This window comes from Sarcophilus harrisii, chromosome 3 (assembly GCF_902635505.1).
Source record: "Sarcophilus harrisii chromosome 3, mSarHar1.11, whole genome shotgun sequence".
NCBI lineage: Eukaryota > Metazoa > Chordata > Mammalia > Dasyuromorphia > Dasyuridae > Sarcophilus > Sarcophilus harrisii.
This window is the reverse complement of record NC_045428.1, coordinates 366123641-366144686: the sequence shown is the minus strand read 5'-3', so window position 1 is coordinate 366144686 and position 21046 is coordinate 366123641. Positions and strand designations below refer to the sequence as shown.

The window sequence follows — 21046 nt, the reverse complement described above, 5'->3', positions numbered from 1 at the left end:
TGACACATATTATCTGTTCTATATTATTTCCTTTCCCATATTCTATAGACTATTTGCTTTGCAATCTAGAATACCTGGATTTAAATCTTGCCTTTGAAACTTAATATATCTTTGATGGTGGGCAAGTCAATTAACTATTCCTCAAATTTGGTGAGAAATGCAGATCCTTTTACTTACAGACTATTCTTTTGGCTTCTATAACCCCATCTTATTGAAAAATCACCATTTCTTCTTAGATACTACATGGTAGGTAGCATAGAAAAATAGTTGATACAAGTGGATAGAGTGCCAGGTCTGCAATCAGGAAATCTCATCCTTTTTAGTTCAATTGTGGAGTCAGACATTTACTAGCTATGTAACTCTGAAAGTCACTTAATCCTGTTAGCCTCAGTTTCCTTATATGTAAAATGAGCTAAAATGGCAAACCAGGCCAATATCTCTACCAAAAAAAACTCCAAATAGGGTCACAAAAAGTCAAACATGACTGAAAATGATTGCACAACACTATATTCTACTTATGAATCACCTCAACATCAAGTTCCTACTTAAATGAGTTTAATTAAAGTATGATAAAATTAAGAAACATTAGACATATTTATCACACATAATGGGAGTGAGATTTAGTTCCTTCCCAAGATCAGCAGGGGTAGGCACCAGAAGTAATAATATATTAAGAAGTTAATGAAGTAAAAAGACTAGTTTACTTTGTTATTCCTTTATGAAGTGTGAAGGGGCTCCCCTTATATGAACTGAAAAGGCAACTGGTTATTGACTGGGGGTAAATTGATCACATAGCAATATCCTTTAAATAGATGAGTCTGTCAGTCCTTGAAGAAGCTGACTAGTAAGAAATATCAAGGCCTTTTTGATAGGGAACAGCTTTTTGGAGTGTAAACCATATGTCTTTAACAGAGACCAACATGTTCGAAACTGCTACCATTTACTGTGGAATCTCACAATTGACCCATCAAATATCCTTTGAACCTGTGAGTATATTTGCTCCCTAGGAACCTCACCTGAAAATGGGAGAATGGTAAATTGGAGCGGTAACTCTCACAGGATGTGTTATTTTAATGTTGCAACATGTCAATCACTTCTTATCTCCAACCCTACTTTCAGACTGGATTCAACCTGAACTTTTTACTTTCTTCTGTCTTCCCAGCTGTGAGAAAGAGAGACAACTCAGATGTTCAGTGGCTTATAATGAATTTCTCACCTTCTGGTAAAATGAGACCAGGATCCAGGCAGTTAACTCACAACAGGTTGTCCTTGCAGGATTATAGAGTAGTACAGATACTTTTAGTAATTTTCTTGTTGTAGGTGCAGGTGCCTGGATAAAACAGATACCTGGGTCCATAGTCCTACAGTTCTGGGTTTTATGAAGTCCAGGTTGTATTTGTATGGTTTGTGCACCTGTCTATCCTTGAAATCCCAGGGCTAAAAAAAACTAATGCTCAGGACTGCTGCTTGCCTGTCATAATTCTAATAACAACAAAGAACAGGGGGACAAATGGGGCTGCATTAAGCCTCCAGCTGCTGCTGCTTTCTCCTCTCTTTCTCTTTTCTCAGGTGACAATCAAACCAATGATATACATGTTGGCACTAAAACCAGCTGGAAAATATCCTGGTACTATGGAGTCTATGAAAACACTCTATCCTAAGGCTCCTGGAATGTGCCCTGATACATTCATTCCCTATTTTACTTTTAGTATGAGAAAATTAAAAGCACAGTTGATGGGTCATTTTTCAGTTATGTCTGATCTTTCTGACACCATTTGGGGTTTTCTTGGCAAAAACACTGGAGGAGTTTGCTGTTTCTTTCTCCAGCTCATTTTACAGATGAGAGAACTGAGGCAAATAGGGTTAAATGATCTGTGCAAGATCACACAGTGTCAGAGGCCAGATTTGAATTCAAGAACAGGGGTCTTCCTGACTCCAGATCTGGCCCTCTATCCACCACACCACTTAGCTGCCCATCAGAGTATGGACTTACAGACAAGGTGACAGTACAAATCACAGAACCATCAAATCTCTAAGATGTGAGTTCACAGATCAGTTAGTTCATCCTATATTTAAGAAAAATCATATCTTTAAAAATTCCTCAGAATTAGCTATCCAAGCTCTGTTAGAAGTTTTCTAGTGATAGGGGCTCATCTTATGTTAGCAGTAAATTGAAAACCTTCTTCAGTAACTTTTATGTACCACTCTTAGTTTTTCTATTTAGGGACATACAGGCTATTCCTTTTCCACGGAATAGCCCTTCAAAACAGCTATCATAATTCCTTGGGTTCTTTATTCTCCATTCTAAACACCCCCAGATTTTCCAAGTAATTGTTATGTTGTTTTGTCTATGGTGTCTTAAATAAAATTTTGGATCAATAGAGCCGACAAAAAGTTTAGGGTGAGATATTTTCCCAGCCTGAGAAAATTTAGGAGGTCAGTGGAGCAGAAGGAGAAATCTATGACCTGGTCTGAAATACAGCAACAGAGATGGCAAAAACAGCTTTGGAAGTTCTCAGTTCAGAGATGATAAGGAGGTCAGACAACTGTTCAGAAAGAGACTATAGGGGACCTTTTGCTGCCACTAGATACAGCTAATGTTGACTGGTAACTCTATTACTTATGGGCCATTCTGGGACCCAGTAGAGAGAAGAGCTTGTTGTGGGTCACAAGAGAGCAGGTGTGCTGCTCTCAGTTCCTAGGAAGAGAGGAGTGCAGCCCTTCCAGCTACAATGGTGCAGAAGCTATTTCTGGGGAAAGAATAGTGGTGAAAATAGTCAATTCAGATATAAAAAGTCTAAAGCTTGTGCCAGTTCTTTTCCATACTCAGGAAAATAGAGAACAAATGTAATATAAAGCCCAGTCAAGAGATAGACTGGTAAAATGAGAGGAAAAAAATAAGAATTTGACCATAAAAAGCTATTACAGTGACAGTCAACAAAGACACAAATTCAGAAAAAGACAACGATGTGAAAACAGCTACAAGTAATGTCTCAAAGACAAATACTAATTGAGTCCAAGCCAAACAAGAATTTGTAGAAGAGTTGAAAAAAGAGGTAAGAGTGGTAGAGGAAAAAAATGGCAGAAGAAATGAGAGTGATGCAAGAAAATTTTGAAGAGAATGAAGAGCTTGGTAAAAGACAAAAAAATACTAAAGAAAAATAACATTTAAAAAAACAAAATTGGCCAAATAGTGAACAAGAAATTAAAATTCACTGAATGAAAGAACTCCTTTAAAAAAGCAGTATAGACCAAATAGGAAAAAAGGTAGAAAATTTACTGAAGAAAAAAAAACTCCTTAAAAAGAATTGGCCAAGTGGAAAAAAAATTACAAAAGGTCACTGATGAAAATAATTCCTAAAAAAATTAGAATTAGGCAAGTGGAAGCTAATGCCTTCATGAGATATTAAGAAACCATAAGACAAAATCAAAAGAATGAGAATATAGAAGAAAATGTGAAATATCTCATGGGGAAAACAATGAACTTAGAAAACAGATCTAGGAAAATAATTTCAGAATTATTATTGTATTGGAAAGTCATTGTCAAAAAAAAGAGAAGGAAGAGGAGAGGAGAGATCATATTTCAAGAAATCATCAAGGAAACTGCCTCAATATCTTCAATCCAGAAGATAAAATAGAAATTGAAAGAATCCACTGGTTAACTCCTAAAAGAAATCCCAAAGGAAAGCCTCCTAAAAATCTCATAATCAAATCTCAGAACTCTCAAATCAAGGAGAAAATATTTCAAGGAGCCAGGAAGAGAATTTCAAATATTATGGAACTACCATCAGATTCACACAAGATTTAGTAACTTCTATGTTAAAGGAGTAGACAGCTTAGAATACGATATTCTGGAAGACAAAGAAGCTGGGATTACAATCAAGAATAATTTACTAAGCAAAACTGAGTACAGTGGAAAATGGGCATTTAATGAAATAGAAAACTTTCAAGCATACCCAAGGAAAAGAACAGAGTTAAATAGAAAGAAATCACAGAAACTAAATAAAATTAAACTTTTACATTCCTACAAGGGAAGGTGAAACATATAACTCCTAATAATTTTATCATTATTAGGACATTTAGAAGCCATCTACATAAAGAGAGGGCATAGGTGTAGGTAAATTAAGTTTGAATTATCTCTCAAAAAAACTCTAGGGAATGAGAGGGAAAAGATGAGGAAAAAGAGATAGAATGAGAAAAAAAGTTTCTCACATGAAAAAGGCATGCAAGAAACAGTTTTTACAATGGAGGAAAAAATGGGAGGATGGAATCATGAACAATTTTTGAACCCCATTCCAATCAGAATTGGTTCAAAAAGAGAAGAATATACATACATACTCAGTTGTATACAGAAAACTATTTTGTATTATAGGAAAATAAGAAGAAAAAGGAATAGGAAAAGGGAGTGTTGGGAGGAGATGGTAAAGTGTAGGAGAGATTAGGACAGGCAGTGATTAGAAGCAAAATAGACTCAGGGAAAATAGGATTAAAAGAGAGAGAAAAGAAGAAAAAGAAGAAAATGGGATGGAGGGAAATGCATAGTTAAAAATCATAATTGTGAATGTAAATGGAATTAACTCACCCATAAAAGGAAACAGCAGAATGGATAAAAACCAGAATCCAACAATATGTTATTTATGAGACACTTGAAATGAAAAGACAGAACTAAAATAAAGGACCAGAGCAGAATTTTAATATCCTTCAGCTAAAGTAAAAAAAAAAAAAGGCACTTGTGACAATCATGATTTCATTTATAGGAAAATAGATCTAAGTTGGAAGAGATTGTCAGGAAAATTGCATTATGCTAAAAGGTATCATAGACAATGAAATAACATCGAAAATGTTTATAGCCAATTTCTCTGATAATGGCCTCAGACTCTCAGATAGAATCGAGTCAAATTTATAAGAATATAAGTCATTCCCATTGATAGATGGTCAAAGGGTATGAACAGACAGTTTTCAGAGGAAGAAATTAAAGCTGCCTGTAGTCATATGTAAATTACTATCTCATCCATATCAGAAATGATCAGTGAAGGAGATATGGAAAAATAGGTACACTTGATGAATTGTTGCTGCAATAGTGAACTGGTTCAACTATTCTGGAGAGCAATTTAAAATTATGCCCCAAAAGCTATTAAACTGCATCTATATCCTGTCATCTAAAAATACTACTATTGTGTCTATCTCAACGAGATAAAAGAAAAAGGATCAAAATGTACAAAAATGTTTATAGCAGCTATTTTTTTATGGTGGCAAAGAATTGGAAATTCAGGGGATGCTCATCAACTGGGGGAATGGCTGAACCAAATGTATGTAACATACAGTTGTGATAGAGTACAATAATGTTATAAAATGATGAGGGATGTGGTTTCAGAGAAAAATGAAAAGGTCTATAAGAAGTGATGCAAAATGAAGTGAGAAGAACTGGGAGATCATTGTTCTTAGTAACAGTAATGTTTTAACGATGGTCAACTGTGAAAGACTTGGCTAACCTAATAGGTATAATAATCCAAGACAATTCCAAAGAATCCAAGATGAATAGAAACCTTTTCACATTCAGAAAAAGAAGTGTTGAACTCTGAGTGCAAATTGAAATATAATTTTGTTTTTTTTTGCTTTTGTAGAAATATAGCTACTATAAGAACACATTTTGAATAATTTCACAGGTATAATTGATATCATTTACTTACCTTAATGGATAGAGGAGAAATAGAAGGGAGAGAGAATTTGGAGTTCAAAATTTAAAGAGAAAAAAAAGTTTAAAATAAATAATAAATTAAAAAAACAAAGAAAGAAGTCAAGATGTTGTGGGTATGCTTCAGCTTAATATTAACTACATTTATTCTGGAAAGACAGTTTCAACTTTCTTAGAATACAGAAAAATGCAAAAAAAATTCTTATAAGACCCTGATATTTACCAAGAATAATTAGTGAAGAAAAATGAATATTATTCTCATCTGCACTCAGATTTCATTTGGTACTGTTAATATAAAAATTGACCTATTCCTTTCCAAGACAGGTTAACCTTTTCCTCCTTAGTTCTTGGAGACACAGAATCTTTTTAGCTGAGCTCTAGGTAAGTTGAAGCCCACCCCACCCCCATTTTTGTCACTGTCTTACTATCTCTCTCTGTCCCTCTGTCTTTCCTTGTCTCTTTTTTTTTTCTGTTTCCCCATCTCTTTGTCTTTCCTTGGTTCTGTCTTTTTCTATCTCTGTCTGTCTGTCTGTCTATCTATCCTCTCTCATCATTTGAATTTTAAACTAGTTAGTTACTTTCCTAAATCTCATTTTCCTAAATCTCCTTTTCTAGTCTTCCCTACTGTTCCTACACAGTCTCTGCCTAGTTCAATTTCCACCATAGGCTTCTCTCTTACCTTTCTTTGTTTTGTTCTTTCATCACTACTGTTTGAGTTGACCTTGAACAAGTTAGTTTCTCTTTGTGGGCTTAAGTTTCCTCATTAACAAAATGAAGAAATGGAATTATCATTAAGCCCCCTTCCAGTTTTAACATTTTATGTTGCAATCCTTCTCTTATGTTTATGCTTTTTATGGGTTCAGTAAAAAAAAAAGCTAAGCATTTAAAAATAATTAAACAATGAAAATATATTATTTTTTAGTAAAGATTTTTTATTTTCAAAACATATGCATGAATAATTTTCAACATTCACCCTTGCAAAACTTTGTGTTCCAAATTTTTTCCCTTCCTCCCTCTGTCTTAGACAGCAAGTAATTCAATACATGTTAAACATGTGCAATTCTTCTATATAGATTTCCACAATTATGCTGCACAAGAAAAATCAGATCAAAAAGGGAAAAAAATGAGAAAGAAAGCAAAATAGAACCAAATAACAACAAAAAGAGTGAAAATACTATGTTGTGATCCACACTCAGTCCCCACAGTCCTCTCTCTAGGTGTAGATGGCTCTCTATATCACAAGACCATTGGAACTGTACTCATCTCATTGTTGAAGAGAGCTGCATCCATCAGAATTGATCATTGTAAAATCTTCTTGTTATCCTGTACAAGGATCTCCTGGCCCTGCTCATTTCATTTTGCATCAGTTCATGTAAGTCTTTCCAAGCCTCTCTGAAATTATCCTGCTGGTCGTTTCTTATGGAACAATAATATTTCATAACATTCATATACCATAATTTTATTCAGCCATTCCCCAATTGATGGGCATCCATTCAGTTTCCAGTTTCTTGCCACAAAAAAGGACTGCCACAAACATTTTTGCACACGTGAGTCCCTTTCCTTCCTTTAAGATCTCTTTGGGATATAAGCCCAGTAGTAATACTTCTGGGTCAAAGGGTATGCACAGTTTGATAACCCTTTGGACATAGTTCCAAATTGCTCTTCAAAATGGTTGAATTCGTTTACAACTCCACCAACAATGTATTAGTGTCCCAGTTTAGCCACATCCCTTCCAATATTGTAATTATCTTTTCCTGTCATCTTAGCCAATCTGAGAGGTGAATAATAGTACCTCAGAGTTGTCTTAATTTAATGTAAATAAATCATAAAAATTACATAATTTTATTCATTCTTAAAATCACCAAAAAATCCTAGTATGTTTATGTAGTGAAAATTTTTAATTACCTTTATGGATTATGATTTATGCATTATAAGCATAGGGAATAATTTTGAACAGTATAGTTATATCAGCAATAGATGGTCATGTAGACCTCATTATAGGTACATCCAAAATTTCCATCTATTTTTTAATGTTTGGCTAAAGAACAAAAATATCTCTTTCATATCTAATTTCCCAGATTTTTGTACCTATAAATGTGTATACAGAAATGGTAATCCACTTATTTCTTATTCATTTATGCTTAGCTCACCAAAATATTGCTTTGTTAAGTTATTTGATGTGCATGAAGCTTTTTATGAACCTTTTAATAAGCATTAAATTTTTTTTCTTTGAAACAGAACTCTTTTTTTGCCATAGGTAAATTAATTTGGACACCAAATGTTTTGTGTTTGCTTTTAAATTCAGTTATCTCAGTTATTAGAATTGTAAAAGTCTGATTTTAAAAATATTAATAAAGTACCTTGCACTGGCATTTAATATCTAAGCCAAGTTAAGAAAATTTAATTAATTTTCTCTAAGATACCTTTTAAAAGTATCTTTATTGCTATTCTCAACTTGACAAACATCTTTCTAAGTTTTTTTTCAACTACCTTTTGGGGCACTAAGTGGTGAAAGGCTTATTTGTACTGAAACATTTCATATTTCTATATTCTGTCTTCATCTCTATCTCTTAGAATATTTATCTCCTTCCAGGTACCAATATTCATGAAGATTTTCTTGGTCCCCTCAATTTCCCCAGTTGTCATTGTTCTTTCCTTCCTCAAATTGCTTTGGTTTTATACATTATGTCTTCTGCAGATAAAATGTAAGCTATTCGAGGGCAAGACTTTTTTAAGTTTGGGCATTTGGGGAAGTGAAATTGGGATTTTTCTTTCTGAATCAAATACAGTACCTTATATAAAGCTTACTTGAATTCTTATAGGCTCATAGATTTGAGTTAGAAAAGATCTTTGAGATCATCTTATCTAACTCCTTTATTATTTTACAAGATCAAAGAAGCTGACACATAGATGGTTTAAATAATGGGCCTAAGGTCTCACAAAGATTAAGTGGTGAGATAAGGATGTGAATCCAATTCTTTAGGTTCTTTAGGTATTACTGTACCAGTCTGGGCTGTACAATCTGGGCTATACCATAGCAACCTTAAAAAGAAATTCCATGCCTAATTTCCTTGCTTCATGGAAATTCTTTGGTGTTATTCACTAGTCTTTCTTCATAGTCACAATTTACTGGTAAATAGCCTCAAGAAAAAAAAACATGGATTTTTAAAAAAATCATCTCTTCCTTCATGCTTAATTGCAATATAAAATTGCCTTTGATATATTCAACCATGTATTGTTAATTGACTGATCAATCCACCAACAAGCACAAATGCTCAATATGCACCAGACACTATGCTAGGCACTGGACATAACTCAATACCTACTGACAAAGTACTTACATTCTATTAAACACATTAAGGAGATATTTATATGTCTAGATATAGATATAGATAGATAAATGGAAAGAAAATAGCAAAAAATGCAAAGTAACTAAATATAAAGTACTAGAGAGGAAGGACACTAGCAAACAGTAACATCAAGAAAGGCTTCAAGTAGAAAATGGTGTTTGAACTAAATTTGAAGGAAAAGAAGGATTCTACAATGCAAAGATGAGTGAACAGGGAGTTCATTCTAGGCTTGGCTAACAGCCAATATATAAGCAGAGGGACAAGAGTTGGAGTACTCTGTGAGTCTGACTTGGCTATGTAAGTATAGTCTCACAGATTACGGTTAGCTGCAGCAGAAAAGAATGAGGATAGCTTAATGGATTTAATTAGGACATCTTTTTAAAGCCCTTTGAAGGAAAATCATAATGTTCTATGTATTTTAAAATTATAGTTATTCTTGAGTTGGAAATGTTTAAGGCTGAAATTGGTCCTTTTCCGAGAATAAGGAGCATAACTTACAGGTCAGCACAGATTTCAACATGAATGATTTAGTTGCTTCTGATACTTAAAATTTCAAGGGCATTTAGGTGGTGCGATAGATAGAATGCAGGGAATGGAGTCTGAAAGATCTGTGTTCAAATCAGACTTCACACACTTACTAGCTTTGTGATCTTGGGCAAGTCACTTAACCCTCTTTGCCTCAATTTCCTACTCTGGAAAATGACCTGGAGAAGGAAACAGCAAACTGCTCCAGGATCTTTGTCAAAAAAACAAAAAAAACCCTCAAATGGGATCAGGAGTCAGACCGGACTGAAACAAATGAACAACAACTTAAAATTCCTCCTGAAACAGATATTTGAAGTTGTATTTGTCTTTTCCACTGGTGGGCAACTCATCTTCTACAAGCAAACTTTGCACAAGGCAGATGAAGTGATGGGATTCTCACACTAAAGCAACTGAAGAAATGCTTTGCTCTAAACCCTGTATGAGAAAAGCTGTCTCACTCTTCCATGGTCATACTTCATCAATCTCTTATCACAGCTGGCTTGGACAGCAGGGGTCCATTATGTCAGCACATTTGAACTTTGCCAGAAAGGTGTTTGTATTTTGTCAGAGTCTGGGTTTATTGATGATGTGTGATTTATGATTCTTTGTACACACAGGGACCCATTATATTAGATCCTGGCATGTGATTAGCATAAGCACAAGTAGGCTACTGAAGACCTCAGAAGTGTATAATCTATGCAGTTACTGAGATCTCCTAAGACTAGTGAGGAGGAAGGTTAAGGATTTGGAAATTTTAATACCCCATTACACAAGAGAAGTATGTGTCCTCCACCCTCTTGTTTCTGGAATATTGTCACCTACAATGCCTTGATCATGCATAATTATTAAGAATCCACACTTCTCATAATACCCATTTGTACCTCATAAGAGTACATATATATATATATATATATATATATGTATATATATATATACACACACACACACACACACATATATGTTTATATGCTTAGCATATAAGCACTTGAAAACTTTCAAAGTGTACATCTCTTAACTCTGTGAAGTAGATAATATAAAGGTGATATTCCCATTTTGCAGATGAGGATAAATGTCTATTAAAGTCTTAACAATTCTATTCCTATAATATCCTTCACAGCTTTCCCATTCTTTCCACTCACACAGTTGTACCTGCTCTACCACCAATTCAGGCACTTATTACATCTCTTTTGAATTTAAAAAAATACACTTTATTGATGCCTTTTCATTTATTTCAGTCTCCCTTGTGACAAAGAAAAACAATTGAATGAAAATGTCCTAAAACAGAGATTGTATTCGATAATTTATATCATATTTTGTTCCACCCTGCCATGTGGAAGAATATCTTTTATTATCTTTTCTCCAGAATCTCCATTACACTTCAACTTCCTTTTAGTGAACTCTTCTTTTGCATCATTGTAAGCATTGTATGCATTGTCCTGGTTCTGATGGCTTCTCTTTGCATTGAGTTAATAAAAATCTGTCTGTGTTTTCCTGAATTTCTGATATTCATTATTTCTTACTCCACAATAATATTTCATTATGTGCACACATGATAGTTTTTTTCAATCGTGCCCAAACCAATGGGTACTTACTTTCTCTCTCTCTCTCTCTCTCTCTCTCTCTCTCTCTCTCTCTCTCTCTCTCTTTTTTTTTTTGCAATCAGAGATTATTGCTTGTCTGAACTCTTAAAACAGCTTCCTATTGCTCTCTATTCCTCCACCAGGAGTTCTTAACATTTTTGTGTCATAGATACCTGTGACAATCTGGTGAAGTCAATGGACCTTTTCTTGGAATATTTTTTTTCCTTCACTTTGCTTCAGCTGTACTGCTTCGTTTCAAATACATGGAACAAGAAGCTCTCATACCATGTACTTCACTGTGTCTCCTTTCCTGTGTCATTTTTGTGTGGTCTCCCCTTTACATTATAATCTCCTTGAAAGCACTGATGGTCCGCCTATTTATTAGCCGTTTCCCTGGCACTTAACACAATTCATGGCACATAGTAAGCACTTATTAAATGTTTACTGGATTGAATTATTGAATTGGAGGTATTTAAATTCATAAAATAAAATGCCTGGTATTGCAAAGAAAACTAATGATATTGAAATTCAATTATTAAATTTTTTTTAAAAGTTCATGCCCCCCCCCCAGGTTAAGAATCCCCTGCTCTATTTACTCCTTTCCTTAAATTAGTTTCTAGGCTCCCAAAGAGATATAGATCTAAATATGTGACTCCCCTATCTGGTAAGCTCCAATGGCTTCCTATTACCTCTAGAAACAAAAGTAAACTCAACTGTTTGATATTTAAACTAGTCTACTTGTTTTCCCTAGATGATCTCCTATCTCCTGTGCCTTTGCCTTTGTACAATTGAATTCTCCCACAAAGTCTCCCATCCCACCTCCATGTGCTCCCTCCTCCGTTCTGCCTCCTTCAATTCCTAATTCTCTTGGTTGGTTGGTTATTGCTCTTTGTTCTTAAAGAGGACCAAAATGACATCATTATGTTAGAACAAAGTTAGTGTGTCCAACTGTGGCTGATCAGACTACCATGAGCTCCGAATGCTCTGCCACAGGTTGGACACAATAGTCCCTATGAACATTTGGGGCAGACTCTAACTTTGAACATATCACATTTCTTCTGAGCTAATTTAATTCTCATTTACTCCTAGAGCACAGCACCTTCTTTGATGGGGGCACGTCATGCTGGGTGCTCCTGTGTCAGTATCTCCTATATTGTATAGTTAGAGTTAAAGGTCTTGAGATACCTTGAGATAATCATGAGAACTTGCCCTGTGTGAGTTTCCATAAAATAGTCTTTTTGGCAAGTGTAAAGTTCAGTTCCAGTCGCCTCTTATATAAGGTATTCTGCTGCTGTCCCCAATAGAAAGAAAATTTCTTGAGGTCAGGGGTTATTTCAATTTTTCCTCCTTTCTAGTCATAGAACCCTGATGAGAGACTAAAGCATAATGGAAAGTAGAGAACGAATTTATGATTTTTATAAAGGAATTCCTGGTGATGGATATTCCCTCTGCTAATGCAGTTCTATCCCTTTTCTGAAACTTACACTTGCAAAGAATAATAGGTAAGAGTGAAACCCAAGTGTTCTTGGCTTTGAGGCCAGTTTTCTACCCATTATGCCATATTACCCTATTGAGCAGAATGGTTTCTGTGAATACCACAGAAAGTAGTCCAAATGGGAGGTGACTGAAGAAGGCAAGAAAGCCAGATGGTCAAATAACTGGTGAAGGAAGCACTTCACAAATGTTTCTTGATCGATGAAATGGATTAATGAGGCTTTTAAAAGTTTATTTATTTCATTTATAATTTATGGAATAAAACAAGCATCTCCATAACATAGTAGAATAAAAAAATTTTTGATTGCATACGAAACTGCAAATCTATTATGGAAACCTGCTGTTCCTTTTAAATATATAATAGTTATGTAAATTTCTTTTTTTCTTTCACCCCACCCTAAAGATGGCTTCATTAGATACACACGAATGCACGCACACACACACACACACACACACAAAATCATTCTTTACATACTTTTATTTATCAGTTCTCTCTCTAGATGCAGAGAGCATCTTGCTTCATATGTCTTTTGTAGTTAATTTGGATATTTATAATGATCAAAATCACTCACCCAAGCTTACATCAATGTTCTTAAAACAATATTTCTATTACTCTGTACAATATTCTCTTAATTGATTTAATGAGATTTTGCAGATTGAGGCCACTTGCTCACTATCACAAAACTTCCGAGGCAGGATCCAATTACTAGGTAACCAGATTTGATCCTCATGCAGGATCAGCATTCCACACAGCCTCATGCTGAAAAATAGAAGTCTAGACCTCTTTCTTTATAATATATAGTTACTGCAGCATTCAACTGGAAGTCCTCTTTCAACATCTTAGAGAGAAGTCACTAGGTTCAATTATCTCTGCTTAGATTACTCACAGAGGTAGATATTCAGTCTAGTTTCTTTCATGACTTCCAGTACCCAAATCATCAACTTTCTAGTAGACATTTCAAACTGGATTTCCCATAAGCAACTCAAATGAAACATTAGAAAAATCACTTAACCTCCCTGAGTCTCAGTTTCCTCAATTGTAAAATGAGGTAGTTGAACTAGTTCTACTTCTCCAAGCCAATGATCTTGTATCTAAAACTGAACAAATTCTATTTCATCCAAAATATGTCCCCCTCAAGAGTTCCTTATCATTCTTGAGGGCACTAATCTTCCCAGGTTAGAAACTTGTGTCATTCTCTCCCTATTGTCACTTGCCCCACACATCCAACTACCAAATCTTATTTTTTTTCCCTCAAGACATTTCTCCTATATTCTTCCCTTCTCTAGTCATTTCACTCACAACCCTCATTACCTCTTGCCTAAAGTACAGTAAGTGCCTTCTAACTTGTCTCCCAATTTCAAATCCCTCCCTACCTTTATCCATTCCCGCTTCAGCTTCCAAGGTTATTTTTCTCAAGTGTTTGACAATGTCAAATCACCCCACCTTCATTCAGTAAATGTCAGTGGCTCCCTATTACAACTAAGGTCAAATATAAACTTCTCTGTTTGACATTTAAAGCCATTACCACCTGAACCTTCCTAACTTTCCCATCCCCTCCATGAACTCTGCGGTTAGAATATAGGAAGCTAGATTGTAGAGGGTTTTAAAAAGAGGAAGTAGAAGATGGATAATGGTGTAGAAAAGAACTTGATACCCGAAGACTATTAAATGAGCATAACCACTAGCAAATTCTACCAAATAGAGTTGATACATACATATATATATATATATATATATATATAAAGATATATATATATATCTTTATATATATATGTATATACACATACATATATATATACACACACACATATATATATACACATACACATATATATATACACATACACACATATATTTGTCCTCTTGTCTAAGTAAATTCGGAGAAGGTTTGCACAAAAGATTGACCACAAAACCAAGGATTTTTTATTCATACAATTCATAGAAATCACCTCCCAAGACTAGGAAGCATTCATGATGTAGAAAATGTCCATAATGATGAAATTATAGCTCTTGTAGAGTTTAGAAGTAAATCACCTTATTTACTCCTGTTCCATCAGAGAAATGTTTATGTTCAGCATCTTCATGGAAAAGAATGTAAATACAGAATAAAAACAATACAGTATAAAGGAATGGAGGAGGAATTTATTCTTCTAATTAGTCAACTTTCTAAGATTTGACTGAAAACTTAAGGCAAATTTCTTACTTTGGTTCTTTATCTGCAAATTGTTTATATTATTTGTTTAGCTTTTACTTTGGTTTTTTATCTGCAAATTGTTTATATTATTTGTTTAGCTTCTGCTTTGGTTCTTTATCTGCAAATTGTTTATATTATTTGTTTAACTGATACCCTGAAAGTATCAGCATCCTCTAAAACAGGGGTTCTTATTCGTGTGTGTGTGTGTGATAAAAAGCTCTTTGGCAGTCTAAAGAAGTCTATGGACCACTTTTACAAATAATGTTTTTAAATGCATAAAATTAAGGAAACTGGGTTATAATTATTAATTTTTTCCCCAAATACTCTCAGAAATCCCAGGTGAAGACCCCCTATTCTAAAAATGAAAGTGCTGTTATTGCCATTTACCCCCTTTTAACTTATAAACCATGTTGAAGGAAACGAAGTTCATTTACCCAAGACAGAGAAAGGGTGAAAATGTTAGCCATTAGAAACGTGTGTGGGTTGTGTAATAAAATCGCTGAGTAAGTAAGTGGCAAGGGGGAGAGAACATGATGGGGGGATATGAAATGGTTTGTGCAAACAGCAAAGAAAGCAGTCCCAAGCTAAAGGGACAGAAGGTATGAGAAAATCCAATGGTCAAGAAAGTAGATAGAAGGGAGATTTTTAAAGCAAGACACCAGATTTTTCTTAATGTTCTGGTTACTGAGAGGTTGTAAGAAAAGTATATGTGAAAAATAAAGAAGGGGTTTGTAAGGGGAAGGGGGAGGGCTGAAGGAGAGAGAGGGCGGGGGTTGGGGGAGCAGGGAGAGAAAAGGAGAGAGTGTTTGTGTGCCTGTATGTGTGAGTGACATTGAGAGGGAGGGAAGGAGGGAGGAAAAGCCTGAGTGAGTGAGAGGGGGGAGTGTCTATACGTGGAGAAGAGGGACGGGGAGTTGTGTCAGTGAAGGAATCCAGTGAGGGGGCTGAGCTAGGGCTATGCTCTCAGTTTTTAGCGCCAGCAGAGCAGGACGAAGTAGGGACGAAGAGGAAACCCGCGGAGAAGCAGCTCGGTGCCCAGCCCTCTTTCTCCTCCTCCTCCTCCTCTTCCTCCTCCTCCTCCTCCTCCCGTTGGCTCTGGGGGCTAGCAGCTGCGGCGTCTTCTCTCCACCCTCACTCCCTTCCTCTACACGGCCCGGGCCGAGCAGAAACCGTCCAGGGGCAGAGAGGTAAGCAACTGGGGGAGCACTTGATGCGGTGCTTTAGCCCAGGGCTTGAGGCAGTGCTGCGGGTGCAGTTCCCTAGCCCCCACCCCCACCACTGTCCTCTTCTCCACCTTCTCCGTCTCTCTCCTTGCTCAAGCTGTGCCCTCCTCCCTGCAGCCGCCAGGGGTTTGCATAACGGGGGGAAAGATGAAAAGAGAAGAGGGGGCTGTAAGGGTGAAGGACAAGAAGAGGGACGTGCTTGCTGGTTTCGAAGCTTAAAAGGGCATTTTGCACCTTAGTTAGAGAGGTATTCCGCCGCCCCCTCCCTGCCCCTTTCTGGGGCTACACAGAAACCCTCTGAACGTTGGGGTGTGGTGTTAAAACACGCCTGGAGATTCATGGTTTGGGGAACGCTCCGTAGGCTGGACTTGACGTGAGGATTGTGATCCCATTTTTCCCTTCCTCCTTCAGCCCTCCCCCTTCCCCTTACAAAGGAGAGGTTGCGGAGGGGGATGGCGGAGAGCCACTTTGACTCTTAGTCCAGTTCATTTTACAGGATGAAAATGTTGGCCGGCTGCGATCCAACGTGGAGCAAGCAGCCCGCCTTTCATCCACCCCCATCTCGAAAATGCAACTTCACCCACGGCTGAGGTTGGCTCCTCCGTTTCAATACGCTGAATAGCCTAGCCTAGCCCAGCCCAGTCTTGCCTTTACTTACTCCCGGGACTAGCGTATCCTCCCGCTCAATCCCCCGTTTTAAATGAGATTTTACATTCCGAAGTCAAAGGTAAAACCCTCTCGCCGCCACCTTCCTCCTGCTCCGATGATTTAGTGGAGCCATTGGGAGCTGTAAACATCAACCGAAATTATTCTTCTTAACATGCTGTATTCAGTATTTTATTTCTTTCCAAGTGAGACCCGAAAGGAAGTTGGATTGCATTTTACAGCTCTGGTCGATATTATTACTTGAAAACAAATGATACTCAGCAAATTATAAGACTATTCCTGGAGTCTGCTCCCTTGAATGATGCCCATACAGTTGTGATTGCAGGGGAGAAAATGCTGAAACAGCACCATATTTTCATCAAATGTTGCATTACAGTTTGTCTGAGTTGCCATATGTTCACATATATACTGTGATTACTGGGCAAGGATAGAAGCTAAATGTTTAGTGCATTTTTCTACAGTATTTTGTGAGACAGCTTAGGCAAAAAAAATAAAATAAAAACAAAAAAACATGTCAAATGTTGTAAATGTATGTGTATGAGGTTGGCTTACTAAGCTGGTAATAAACCAAACAGGACTGGACTTTGATGCGTAAAATTTGGAGTATGATTATTTGGAGATCAATATTGTATTCTCACAGCTCTGTTAAGTAGCAGTCTTTATTGCTTTGCTTATGGCAAAATTTGCCACCGAGTATTTAAGTAATTATTGCTGAAATTGACTGAATAGCTAACAAGCTGCACTGCCCAATACTGGGCTCTGTAATGTTTAAAGCAAAACAAACACTAACAGTCACTGAGGCAGCCTGGGAAGAAGGAATAAAAAGTACCTCACACACACTTATTTGTTGGTTTCAGGTGTAAAAGAGCACTGTGGTTTCCCTCTTGAGAGAACTGTAAATGAAGGATTCACATTGCTGACTTTTTTTTTAAGCTTCAAGAGATTTTAGTTATTAAGGGATCTTAATTCTAGCAGATGTCAAGGTTTTGAAGACCTTGAAGCACTTGGATTAAAGGTCCTATGTAGATCGCACCTGAGACTTGTTTCTGAATCTCCAATATGAGAATTAGTGAAACAGTCTTAAACTTTAGATAAGGCATCCTTTTCTTGCACTGCATCAAATTGAATGTGGTATATAAAGAGATCACCATCCCAACATTAAAAAAAAATAATAAAATTATCATCTTATCTAATAATTACAACCTCTCCTGCAGGCTTATCATCATAGTAAAATATAAAGAAAAATATACATTGTCCCCTTTAATTTTAGAAAATGTGGGGTTTTACTGGGGTTTTTTTGTTTGTTTTTTGCTTTCATAAAATAGTGAGTGTTCTGCAAGAAGAGTTTGGGACCTGTTTCTGGTGGATTCAGGTATTACTTTAGGAATTTAAAGATCATTTTGCCAGTTAGTCTTTAATGAAGAATTTATTAAAACTCTTGATTTATTTTTTTTCCCCTAACGCATTACATCAAGTATGTAATTCGTGGCTGAGAAAAGACACAAAAGATAGAATGAATCCTAGTTGTGAAAAGAAAAGTAAAATGGCAAATTCAATGATTTTCAAAAGACAATTCTAAAATAAAGATCTCACATTGTAATCAGGACAAATCATCAACCCCCTGTGATTTCTGATCTCAATTGATTTCAAGAATAGCAATAAGTTACATGGATAAAAGCAATTACAGTGAAACCACTGTACCAACCCCGGCCACCAAAATGACTAAAAGTATTATCTATGTGTGATTGTTTTTTTGCTGGATCTTCAGTAAACCTTTGTAATGATTGTCTATTTGGACAAAACAAATAGTCCTGCAATCCCTAATCAAAGTTTTGGAATAAACTCAAGTCTCCATCATTTGTTGAATCCTTTTTTTGGGAACAAAGTACCAGAAAACATATCAAGATTTTTGCCTGAATGTGTGATGAGGGGGGGGGGGGAGAAATTAAAGATAGACATCTTTAGAATGTAAGAAATGCTACTTTTATTTGTAAGTAAGAAAACATAAACCCAATAGGAGGATGTGTTTTTGAAAATGCTGTTTCTTCTGATTCCTGCTTCCGATGAAAACATTAAATGACTTTCTAAGTATCTACTTAGTTGATTGCATTAATTTTGATGGACAAAAGCATCAATAATTCTTTAAGGCTAATTTTATTTTACTGAGCTTCTTGATAAAAAGTCTATTCAGTTTAGTATTGTGCAGTCACTGATTTTTTTTCAAGTGGTCATTCAGGGAAGAGTATTGATGGCCTTTTGAGGTTTTTCCAGTGAGCTCTCTAAGTATCCACAAGTAATAATAAGTAGCATTACTCTCTGGAAATTCTTAGTGAATTATTATTATAATTATCTTACCCTTGATATCATAGTGCACAATGGTATGAGATACCATATGTAAAAGCAACTCTATTTAGCCTATTTTTTGATGGAGGAGTTGAGCCTTAGGCATTTAAAATTTTGTACTAAAACAAAGTATTACATGAAGAGATCATTTGGCCACCATCACAATTAATATTTAGAAGAGTTAAGTAGTATAGAAGAAGAAAAACTCTTGGGAAGGAGGAAGCCTGGATTTGTGCCCTAATAGATTTAAAGATATAAGGAGCCCTTACTGGTGATCTAAAATCTAACCCTTTTATTTACAGATGAGGTTACTGAGGCTCAATGAGGGATAGATAACTTACCCAAAGTTACACTGTAGTAAGTGGCAGGACTGGATTTTCATCCAGCTTCTTTAGCTGTAAATACAGTTCCTTTTCTATTGTATAACCCTGTCTTCTGATTTAACCTCTTGAAGCCTCAATTTTTTCCAACTGTTTCATTGCACTGCCTGTCTCACAGTATTGTAAATAAGGAACTTGGTAAACTATAAAGTACCATATGGATATGAAATGTTATTATGTGTTCGGGCTATAGCAGTTTCTTCTTCCTCATAGAGCAAACAAGTTTTAGAAGAAAGTGACCCAGGACAATAATGTTGGAGTTGTGTCTGATAAAAATTGAACTAATGTTCAGAAAGATCTATGCCAGTACCATCCTTCTCACCATATGAAAAATTAATTGTGTTTGATTCAAAGCAGAGAAGTCTTGCTTAGTCATTGTTCCACACTACTCTCAGAATGAGTTTTGGACAAGAAATTTTTAAGATTACAAGCCCCTTAAGAACAGAGTTTATATTAATTTTCTTTCCTATCCCCAGCACCAGGCACAGTATATAGCACATAGTAGGAGCATAAGAAATGTTTTTTGAATGAACGAATGCAAATTATTCTTGTAGGCAAGAAGCTGCTGACTCTCATGGTTGTTTTGATAAATTTACAAATAGTAGCCTTTATGAAACTTAGTGTATTCAGAGATTTGAGCGGTCTGTTCAAGGTTATGTGTACGTATTTCTAATTGTGCACAACTCTAAAATGTACTTTTGATATATCATCATCTAGGGTAACAACATAGTAAAAAATACGCAGGTTTTATATTGGTTAAAATATAGGAAATTCTATACTGTGGAAAATAGGAATATCACCTTTTCCCTCCTTTCTCTCCTTTTGTGAAATGGGATTTTATGGAAGTGTTATTTCTTTGACACCTCAAAGTGGTTAATTTTGTTTTCTTATGTTGTTATGTAAATATACCATATGTTTAGTTTCCAAAGAAGTTTATATTGTCAGTGTTATATTGTGGAATAACATCTCATGAGTAGTGTAGGTAGGAAAATTACTTTATGATGTATCACAATAACATACACATTATAATTTTCTGTTAGTCATTTTCATAATTCTAGATTAATTGAATGGTCATTGTTTTTCATTATTACTATTTGAAACTTTATGATACTTGCCCATCAAGATGTCCATAAGAAAGGTTGTCTATGTAAATGTGTCTTGGACACTGATCTCACCCAGACTTCAATTCCATATCTCCACCTCACTAATTGATATTTCCATGTAAATGTCTTGCTAACATCGCAAATTCAACATCTGAAACAAACTCATCTTTAATAAAATCCTTTTCCTTTTTTTATAATTTCCCTATTTCTTTTCTGTTTAGCAACTATTATTCCCCTGGTCAACCAGACTCAGAAACCAAGTCGTCTTTCACTCCTCTCTCCTTTCACACATGGTTTATAATCCTATTTATTTTTTTCCCTTCCTTCTAGCTCAAGCGTTCTTTTCTTCTATAATTTGTTGTTTCCTTTTTATTTCCACCCTACATGAATGCTCATTATCTCAAGTGAGGATTGCTACAACATATTCAAGAGAATGACTGGTCAGTCTTTGCCCTTCCTTTCCCATCATTCTGATTCATTCTGTATGCACTT

At 35.7% G+C, this 21046-nt stretch overlaps 1 protein-coding gene across 1 annotated transcript in view; it reads left to right on the top strand.

The window, feature by feature from the left end:
• The first annotated feature begins 15712 nt into the window (after window positions 1-15712).
• The window catches only part of SPATS2L (spermatogenesis associated serine rich 2 like), a 226332-nt gene continuing 220998 nt past the window's right edge, over window positions 15713-21046 (top strand). The window contains exon 1 of the mRNA XM_031960227.1: window positions 15713-16026. The gene's annotated coding sequence lies outside the window, so the exon portion shown is untranslated. The remainder of the gene's footprint in view (window positions 16027-21046) is intronic.